Source organism: Lampetra planeri, chromosome 6, assembly GCF_965212315.1.
Source record: "Lampetra planeri chromosome 6, kcLamPlan1.2.h2, whole genome shotgun sequence".
Classification (NCBI taxonomy): domain Eukaryota; kingdom Metazoa; phylum Chordata; class Hyperoartia; order Petromyzontiformes; family Petromyzontidae; genus Lampetra; species Lampetra planeri.
The window spans coordinates 1,920,562-1,930,584 of NC_136112.1; the positions used below are offsets into that span (position 1 = coordinate 1,920,562).

The 10,023-nt window shown below is 55.1% G+C and overlaps 1 long non-coding RNA gene across 1 annotated transcript; it reads left to right on the forward strand.

Annotated features, from left to right (window-relative positions):
- The first annotated feature begins 2,712 nt into the window (after positions 1–2,712).
- LOC144719673 (uncharacterized) lies at positions 2,713–10,015 on the forward strand. Its single transcript, XR_013585646.1, has 4 exons — positions 2,713–3,039; positions 6,409–6,694; positions 8,546–8,652; positions 9,886–10,015. It is a non-coding gene; the product is annotated as an uncharacterized LOC144719673 (long non-coding RNA).
- The last annotated feature ends 8 nt before the right edge of the window (positions 10,016–10,023 follow it).

A 10,023-nucleotide genomic window follows, 5' to 3' on the forward strand; every position in this document is an offset into this window, starting at 1 on the left:
CCCATCACACACAGCCCCCCCCCCATCACACACAGCCCCCCCCATCACACACAGCCCCCCCCCCCATCACACACAGCCCCCCCCCCATCACACACAGCCCCCCCCCCATCACACACAGCCCCCCCCCCATCACACACAGCCCCCCCCCATCACACACAGCCCCCATCACACACAGCCCCCCCCCCCATCACACACAGTCCCCCCCATCACACACAGCCCCCCCCCCCCATCACACACAGCCCCCCCACATCACACACAGCCCTCCCATCACACACAGCCCCCCCCCCCATCACACACAGCCCCCCCCCATCACACACAGCCCCCCCCATCACACACAGCCCCCCCCCCATCACACACAGCCCCCCCATCACACACAGCCCCCCCCCATCACACACAGCCCCCCCATCACACACAGCCCCCCCCATCACACACAGCCCCCCCCCATCACACACAGCCCCCCCCCATCACACACAGCCCCCCCCATCACACACAGCCCCCCCCCATCACACACAGCCCCCCCCCCCATCACACACAGCCCCCCCCCATCACACACAGCCCCCATCACACACAGCCCCCCCCCATCACACACAGTCCCCCCCATCACACACACAGCCCCCCCCCCCATCACACACAGCCCCCCCCCATCACACACAGCCCTCCCATCACACACAGCCCCCCCCCCATCACACACAGCCCCCCCCCATCACACACAGCCCCCCCCATCACACACAGCCCCCCCCCCCATCACACACAGCCCCCCCATCACACACAGCCCCCCCCCCATCACACACAGCCCCCCCATCACACACAGCCCCCCCCATCACACACAGCCCCCCCCCCCCCATCACACACAGCCCCCCCCCCATCACACACAGCCCCCCCCCCATCACACACAGCCCCCCCCCCATCACACACAGCCCCCCCCATCACACACAGCCCCCCCCCCATCACACACAGCCCCCCCCATCACACACAGCCCCCCCCCCCATCACACACAGCCCCCCCATCACACACAGCCCCCCCCATCACACACAGCCACCCCCCCATCACACACAGCCCCCCCATCACACACAGCCCCCCCCATCACACACAGCCCCCCCATCACACACAGCCCCCCCCATCACACACAGCCCCCCCCCATCACACACAGCCCCCCCCCATCACACACAGCCCCCCCCCATCACACACAGCCCCCCCCCCATCACACACAGCCCCCCCCCCCATCACACCACAGCCCCCCCCCATCACACACAGCCCCCATCACACACAGCCCCCCCCCATCACACACAGTCCCCCCCATCACACACAGCCCCCCCCCCCATCACACACAGCCCCCCCCATCACACACAGCCCTCCCATCACACACAGCCCCCCCCCCCCCATCACACACAGCCCCCCCCCATCACACACAGCCCCCCCCATCACACACAGCCCCCCCCCCCCATCACACACAGCCCCCCCATCACACACAGCCCCCCCCCCATCACACACAGCCCCCCCATCACACACAGCCCCCCCCATCACACACAGCCCCCCCCCCCCCATCACACACAGCCCCCCCCCCATCACACACAGCCCCCCCCCATCACACACAGCCCCCCCCCCCATCACACACAGCCCCCCCCATCACACACAGCCCCCCCCCCCCCATCACACACAGCCCCCCCCATCACACACAGCCCCCCCCCATCACACACAGCCCCCCCATCACACACAGCCCCCCCCATCACACACAGCCCCCCCATCACACACAGCCCCCCCCATCACACACAGCCCCCCCCCCCCCATCACACACAGCCCCCCCCATCACACACAGCCCCCCCCATCACACGGGGCCTGCCCCGCGTTCCGCTTCACTTGCCTCCGCCCACGCAGCCGCGCGGGGAATGCGTGCGAGTGTGTGTCAATGTGTGTGTGTCAATGTGTGTGTGTTAGTGTGTGTGTGCTAGTGTGTGTGTTAGTGTGTGTGTGTCAATGTGTGTGTGTGCTAGTGTGTGTGTGTAAGTGTGTGTCAATGTATGTGTGTGTACTAGTGTGTGTTAGTGTGTGTTAGTGTGTGTGTGTGTGTTAGTGTTTGTGTGTGTGTTAGTGTGTGTGTGCTAGTGTGTGTGTGTGTACTAGTGTGTGTGTGTGTACTAGTGTGTGTGTGTACTAGTGTGTGTGTGTACTAGTGTGTGTGTGTACTAGTGTGTGTGTGTACTAGTGTGTGTGTGTACTAGTGTGTGTGTAGCGGTTAGCGCGCTGCTCTACGAATCCGGCCACCCGAGTTCGATTCCCGCTCACGGCAAACGCCAGTGACCAATATCTGAACCGGTCCTGGGCCTCCCCTGGGTCGACTCAGCCTCAAATTAGTATTGGAGCAGTGCGTAAAAAAAAACATCGCCACTAGAGAGACAAAGACGGCCGGGCGTGGTGCTGGCCACCCCCTCGTGTGCCGCGCCGTGCCGGCCTTCATAGGCGCTGGCTAACAGCACTTGACACAACAGTTCCAGGCTACACGGGGGATCTTTGTCTTTGTGTGCGAGTCGGTGTGTGGGTGTGTGGGCGTGAAACAAGCACACTGTGTGTGCGCGTGTCGGCGTGTGGCACAAGCGTCGTGGTGACGTCACCGCCACTTAGTGGCGAATGGCGGTTGTTGTTGTTGTTGTGTACGCGTGTGTGTGTACGTGTGTGTGTCCACGTGTACGTGTGTGTGTGTGTGTACGCGTGTGTGTGTGTACGCGTGTGTGTGTGTACGCGTGTGTGTGTGTACGCGTGTGTGTGTACGCGTGTGTGTCCACGTGTACGTGTGTGTGTCCACGTGTGTGTGTGTACAAGCAGAGGGGGAGAGAGAGAGGAGAGGGAGGGAGATCACCGCACGGGAGCGCACGCGGTTTCTCCTTCCGCGTCCTCTGGACTCGGTGGATTCCGGCTGCCTCCGCTGAGTCGGGAAGAGAGAGAGGAGAGACAACAGACGGAGATGAGGAGGAGGAGGAGTGTTCGTGCGATTGGATTAGAGCTCGGATCGTCGGATTGCGGAGTTCATCCGTGAACGGAGGGGTCAGTGACTTTAGATTTGCATCCGCGTTGGAGTGTTGTGGGTGGGTGGTGGGTGATGTAAGTCGTTGGAAGTGTGGATGTGTGTGTGTGAGAGACTCACCTTCAAATGAGTACCTGGTGCGGTGTGTAGTCAACATCGCCACTGGGGAGACAAAGGCGGCCGGGCGTGGTGCTGGCCCCCCACCCCTCTCGTGTGTCGTTCCGGCCTTCATAGGTGCTGCTACTCGCTAACAGCACTTGCCCCAACAGTTCGTTACAGGCTACCCGGGGGACCTTTGCAGAGCCGGCGACCCGAGTTCGATTCCCGCTCACGACCAACATCAGTGACGATAATCTTGAACCGGTCCTGGGCGCTCCTCTAGGTCAACTCGGCGTTAAATGAGTGCATGGTGCGATGTGTAGTCAACATGAACACTGGGGAGACAAAGGCGGGCGGGCGGGCGGGCGGGCAGGCGTGGTGCTGCTACTCGCTAACAGCACTTGCCCCAATGTTCTGTTCGCGGCCCTTTGCCTTTGTGTTAAAGGTGATAGGATATGCGTGTACTGCATGTGGTGTGTGTACACGTGTGTACTGTATACGTGTGTACTGTATACGCGTGCGTTCATTGGTCACGCTGCTCTGAATCATAAGGAACGATGCCCGAAACGTCGTTAGAGTTCAACGTTTTTTTTTAATGTTTCTCAATTTATGAAAAAAAAATTGCTGTTCTCTGTGATGCGCCGATGGCTCGTGCGGTGAAGTGTGTGGTTGGTTAGTCTGAGATTGTAAATGTCGCCGTTGTCAGAGGCAGCGTGAGGTTTAAATGCATTTGTTCGTGTGCTTCGGCTCATGTGCTGTGTGCCTGCGGAGCGGTGGCGCAGTGGTTAGCGCGCTGTGCCGTGAACTCATCAGAGCCAAGGGTTCCTTCCGATTCCCGCTCACGGCCAACACCATTCAGTAGGCGGACATCTAAACCGGTCCTGGGCCTCCTTTGGGTCGGCTCAGCCTCAAATGAGTTTTCCGGTGCGGTGCGTATTAATCACCAGTTCTGGGGACACAAAGGCGGCCGGGCGTGGCATTTAATCTGCGTGCCGTTCCGGCCTTCATATATTGACTCTGGCTATGAGAGCACTTGCCCCAGCGGTCTGTGTGGGCTACACAGGGGATCTTTGTGTGTGTGTATATACACACCACGTGTGTTGGAGAATGTACAGTGGAGTAGTTGTGTGTGTGTGCTCACGCGTGGACGTGTCAACGCCAACAGCACTTGCCCCAACGCTCTGTTACGGCTACACGGGGGATCTTTGTTTTCCTCATCGTGCAAAGACAAAGACAAATATCCCCCGTATAGCCTCAAAATACTAGTTTGGTAAAGTGCTGTTAGCGAGTAGCACCTGTGAAGGCCGGAACGACACGCGATGGGGTGGGTGGGCAGCACCACACCCGGCCGCCTTTGTCTCCCCAGTGGCGATGTTTACACATCGCAACCAGGTACTCATTTGAGGCTGAGTCGACCTAGGGGAGGCCCGTGACCGGTTCACTGCCGCTTCCCCCCATACACACACATGCTCAGTATGTGCTGACATGTGCACGTGTTGACTTTGGTGCGTTTGCTGATGTGCGCTGTTTTTGTTTACGCGTGTGGTGTGTTTGTGTGTTTGTTGTTCGTGGTTCGTCCACAAACACCGCGTGTGATTGGCTGTCGCCCACGGCAACGCTTCACAGGGAAGCTCATCCCTCTCTCTTTCCTACTCTCCCCCTTCACTCTCCATCTGTACTCTCCCTTCACTCCCTCTCCCTCTCGAAACTCTCCCTTCACTCCACTGTCCCTCTCAATACTTTCCCTTTACAATACTCTCTCATTCACTCTCCCTCGCCCTCCATAATCTCTCATTCACTCTCTCCAACTCCCTCTGGCACTCTCTCCCTTACTCCCTCCCTACTCTCACTCGCTCTCTTTGTTTTTACCCTGTCCCCACTCTCCCCACTCTCTCCACTCTCTCCTCTCTCCCCACTCTCCCCCACTCTCCCCCACTCTCTCCACTCTCCACTCTCTCCACTCTCCCCTCTCTCCCCACTCCCCTCTCCCCCCCCTCCCCACTCTCCCCCCTCGCTCCCCACTCTCCCCTCTCTCCCCCCCCTCCCCACTCTCCCCACTCTCCCCTCTCTCTCATTCACTCTCCCTCCCCTCCATACTTTCCCATTCACTCTCCCCAAATCCCTCTGTCACTTTCTCACTTGCTCCCATCTCTCTCCCTTACTCCCTCCCTACTCTCCCTCGCTCTCTCTTTTTTTACGATCAGTGGAAACAAGAAGATGCTCGGTGTAGTGGGCACTTTGCTTCGTTCATCATTTCGGCTTTTATTGTAATGCTTTGCTTTATGTAACCCCCCACCCCCCCTTTTTTTTTCAAATGAAAGATTTAACAAAAGATTTCACGCTCTGCTCTCTCTCTCGCTCGCTTACACTCTCCTACCCTCACCCTCTCCCCCTTCTCTGCACAAATAAAACAGCCAAACACAAGCTTGCATCGTTCATCATGAACACTGCCTTATAACAAAAACATTATTTTAAAATTTCTATTGAAGTCGTTTCTGGCAACGGGGGCTACTTCAGAGCAGTGTCTGTGTGTGAGAGGCGTTGAGTCAGTGCGGTGGAGCGTGAATAATGGTTGCGTTCATTTAACACAGTGAGTCATCAACAACAACAACATTATCGTCTGTTGTTGTTTGTCCACTGCTGGATGAAGGCCTCCCCCACGCCATCCCTCGTGATCTGCTACTTCTGCTACCTTCATTAGAACCGTGGCCGCTGGTTGGGTTAAATTAGCACGGCCATTACATTGCGAGCAGTAAGCGAATTTATTGAATGTCGTAATTGTTTTGGCTTAACGGAACACGGTTATTGCATTGTGAGGAGTACAGAAATTGAGTGTTGGAGTATCCCACATCAGCTGTTAGCAGCCACAGTTGAAATATCATCATCAGCAACAGCGTCAGCCACCACGACCATCATCAATCACCGCATTCCACAGTCGCAGCAACTTTAGTAGTAGCATCATCAGCATCAGCTGTAATAACCAGTTTAAATATTATCATCATCAGCAGCAGCAGTCATTATCACCACCGCACTCCCCAGTCGCAGCAACATTAGTAGTAGCATCATCATCAGCTGTAGCAACCAGTTTCAATATTTCTCAGCAGCAGCAGCAGAAGCAACATCACCATCTCACCACACCCCGAAACCCTAATTATGCTCCATCCCATCCCACCCACGAGCGCGCGCGCGTGTATTCGTGCGTGGGTGTGTAGGAGTCGAGATGAAGTTGCATCCCTCTCTCTCGCTCATCGCTCGCTCATCACATTTGCTTCGCTCGCTCGCCCGCCCAGGGAGCTCATGATTCACACAGGAGCAGAGACCACGACGACGACGACGACGAGGAGGAGGTGGTGGAGGAGTCGCTGCGAAAGTGGGGTTAGATACCTGGGATCGGAATCCAACCGCGGTTGTTGGCTGCGACGTTGGGTGCTGACGGCCGAGGCTGTCGCCTCCTGGTAGGAGCAGTCCGACCGGCACCTCGGCTGGGCTCAGCCCGTACCTGGGGGAGCTCATCTCGGTTGGAGGAGGAGGTGGAGTGATGCTGCAGCAGCAGCAACAAACTCCCAGCCGGGGCAGGTACGTGTCGGGTCGTGGTGGGGGAGTTGCAGAATGTTGTGGGAGTCGTAAGAGACCCCCGACATATTTTGAGCTCCTGGTCAGTAAAACACACAGCACACACACACATGCTTAACACACAGCACAGACACGGTTAACACACGGCACAGACATGCTTAGCACACATCACACACATGATAAACACACAGCACACACATGATAAACACAGCACACACGATTAAAACACAGCACACACACGGTTTACATAAACACACACGCATTTTTAACACAACACACACACATGGTCAAAACACACAGCACCCACTTTGAGTGAGTATGGTGGGGGGTGACTGGTTTGTGTAGAAGTGTGTGTGTGTATATACAGGGTGGCCAACACATGGATATCTCGCGTATTTTAACACTGGCATGAACCCATTGTACTCGTTTATTATTTTAGTTAATATTTTACCTGTTATCATTATTAATGTCTATTTTTCTTCTTCATGTGGGATCACCTCCGAAACGTCGTTTACAAAACTCGACCAAGAACCCCGAATGGATGAACTGAGACGAAGCATAATTGATGAATGTTCAGATTACAACGTGTAACTTTGCAACAACAAACATTTATTGAATACATTTCAAAGGAGAATTAAGGCACGCATTTATGTTGATGCCAGTCAGTTCGAGTATTTGTTAAAATCAAAAAAATAATCCGAGGTGTCCTGACTTTTGGACCAACCTACAGTTGTCAGTGCACTGCGCGCCACGAACCCGGCCACCCGAGTTCGATTCCCGCTCACGGCCAACATCGGTGACGATTTTTTGCATCGGTCCTGGGCCTCCCCGTAGGTCGACTCGGCCTCAAATGAGTACCTGGTGCAATGTGTAAACATTGCCGCGAGGGAGACAAAGGCGGCCGGGCGTGGTGCCGGTCTTCATAGGTGCTCGCTAGCGGCACTTTCCCCAACAGTCTTTTAAGGCTATAGGGGGGATCTTTGTCTTTGTTTTGTAGCTGTGAAGGATTGAGCAGACGAGTGGTGGGTGGGATGATGTGAGTCATGGGGTGATGCATTAATGCCCTGGCGCCTTGGGAGGTTTTGGATTTGAACCCCCGCACACACACACTGCACACACACACACAGGCTGCACACACACACACTGCACACATACACATTTACACACACACACTGCACACGTACATCTTGACACACACACACTGCACACACACACCATTACACACACACCCCTGCACACACACCCTTACACACACTGCACACACATACCCTTACACACACTGCACACACACCTTTACACACACACACACACCTCTACACACACAATACACGCACATACACAATTTCACAGTTCTGCACAGTTAACAAAATTACGCTGCTGTTGTTGCTGATCATGCTGCTTCTGCTTCTGCTGCTGATGACAGCACAGACGAGGTCATGGGTTCGATCCTGACGCTGACGCCTGCTGTATATTTGTCGTCTGCTTGTCTCTCTCCCTGTGGTCGCGTGGATTTTTCTCGGGTCTCCGGTTTTCCCCCCCACATTTATAATCTACGTCCGTTTGGAGTATTACCACGTGATGATAATGAACCACTTCGATGAGCTATCATGTTGTGGCCAGGGTCGCTTCTGAACAAGAGGGACGTAGCTTAGTGGACCTCACCTGGTAAAATAAAATAAAAAGTTGAATTATACACTGCTGCTGCTGCTGCCGCCCACCACCAATGATACCGACCGCTGATACCGCCGCTTCTAACGATGACCGATGATGATTATTCTGCTGCCGCCGCTGCTGCTGATGACGATGTTGCTGATGATGATGTTGTTGTTGGCGGTGTCGTGGCGGCGTGCGTAGGGAGTTTCTGGCCGAGGTGGAGGGCTCCCTGTTGGGCCAGACCCCCCGCTCGGCCCTTCGCTGTCTCCGTGCGTGTCATCGACCCCTCACTCTGCGACCCCACGGTGGTGAGAGCCCCCCCATTCCATTCCACCCCCCCAACCCCCCCCCCCCAGTCGCCTTTGAAAAATAACTTCTCAGCTCAATGGGCTTTACTCCGGAAATAAACTTATGATTATATATTTTTGTTTCCTATTTTTATTTTATTTTACCGGGTAAGCCGCCACTGAGCTACGTAGCTATCACAAATGGTAGCTCAACGAAGATGGCCTGTCACGTGGAAATGTATAGCAAACAAATACTCTGAACATGTGATGTTGATTCTAAATGTGGAGGGGAAAAACCGGAAAAAACCGGAGGACCCGGAGACATCCATGCAACCACGGTGAGAGAGGCACGCAGACTCCAAATATGTAGCTGGCGTCAGGGTTGGGTTTGAACCCACGACCTCCTGTATACCGGGGGAGGTCATTCACATCTGATCAACCACACTTGTGGTGAGATTATATGTGATAGAAAACACGTTGGCATGTTTTTATCACAACTCTAGTGTGTGGTTAATGCAGACCTGATCCCTTGTAAGAGGTTTTTATTTGGTGTTTGAACCGTTTAACACCTCTCATTCCATAAATGGTAAACGCCTTTTTAAACATATACATATATCTTGATTTGAAGCTTTCGTGACTGCAGGAATTCATTCTCATTGGTTCTTTCGGTAAAGTCACGTGGGTAGAAAAATAACGAATGGATCACCACGTTTCTATCGCAACACAAGCCATCGTCTTCAGGTGAAACAATACAGCAGTAGCTCTCTCGCGACATTCCTGCCCTGCCTCAGCAGTCCCGCCTGCCTCAGCAGTCCGCCTGCTGTATTGTTTCACCTGAAGACGATGGCTTGTGGTTGCGATAGAAACGTCGTGATCCATTAGTTATTTTTCTACCTACGTGACTTTACTGAAAGAACCAAAGAGTATATAACATATATATTTAATCATCACGGTCCCTTTTATTATTATTAACATTTTAATAAAGCACAGCAGACCCACCAAATGGCTTCGGACCACCGTAGTTTATCAATCATATGGCAGGAAGTAAGAAGGTTTTTGTTTCTTTCGAATTGGGAAAATCTCAGCGTAAGGCGCAGTTCATCAGGCAGAGAGAGAGTTCCAAATCTGAGGACCAAAGAACCAAAAAATATGCGAACTCCGGAACGTTTTTGCCGAAAGTGTGGCTTGTCAGAGCGGAACGCGCCGGTGTGAGAGAGGACGACGACTTGAACCCCCCCTCCCCGCCTCCACCAGGACCCGGCCGCTGGTCCCGTCGCGTTTGCCGCGGCCCCCCCGTCGCGGTCCCCCTCCCCGGGGGGCGGCCCGCGGGGCCCCCACCGCGTGCCCCGCGCCGCGGCCGCCGCCTCCACCCCCACCTCCCCCGGCGGGGTC